We start from the raw sequence: 850 nt of genomic DNA, 5'->3' as shown, positions 1-850 counted from the left end.
TAAAAATAATGACGCCAATGTGTGATTTACTAGGACAAGTCAAGCCTTTCTCCACAACTGTCTGAAAGAAATATCTGTCAGTTGTCACAGATTTATTTCAGATTAAGGGGCACATGGTTTAGGCACTGAAGCGGAATGTTTTTATTTCCGCCTGACTCTTCCACTTTTGAATGTCATAGCTTTGCAGGGCATGGCAGACACATGCCTAATAGAGAGGAACAGAGAGGAGCTTAATGAGTCACAAAGAAGCATTCTTTATTTCAAGTGTATCCTGTATTCTCATCGGAATGAGTCCGCAAAGCGGCTGGGTCCCCAAATCCTTTATTTGTGATTCCCTAGGCAGTCGCACAGGGCCAAGCTTGTTGTTAGTTAAGTTTTGAAGCAACAGCACCTCATTTTTTAGCTATTTGGCTTTGTTCCAGAAAAAGGTTCCTAGGATCACAGCCCCAGAGTGTGGGGCATATGTCTGTGTGCACCCATGCTTGTGCTTGAGTGATGGAGCAGGGTGATGGGAGAGTGAAGACGTGGAGAGCTGTTCTACTCTCCAGAGTTCTTGTTACTTAACTTTACACATATTTATCAAGCAACTACTATGTGCCAGGCACTGTCCAGCACTGGAGTCACTGGGTTCATTTAAAAATAAACAGATGATGTTGGGAAAGTGGAATAGCTAACAGCTGAGAGTAATAATTGATTTCCTTCCTCCTTCCCTTTCTTTACTTTATCCCTTCTTTCCTTCTTTCTGTCCTTCCATATTCTATTGACTGTTACCATGTGTCAGACACATGCTAAGTAAATGTGATGCAAATATGAACAGAGCTAAGAACCCGCCCCAAATAGTCAAAATCTA

The sequence above is a fragment of the Oryx dammah genome, unplaced genomic scaffold, assembly GCF_014754425.2.
Source record: "Oryx dammah isolate SB20612 unplaced genomic scaffold, SCBI_Odam_1.1 HiC_scaffold_26, whole genome shotgun sequence".
Taxonomy (NCBI): Eukaryota; Metazoa; Chordata; class Mammalia; order Artiodactyla; family Bovidae; genus Oryx; species Oryx dammah.
Note: the sequence above shows the minus strand (reverse complement) of the source record.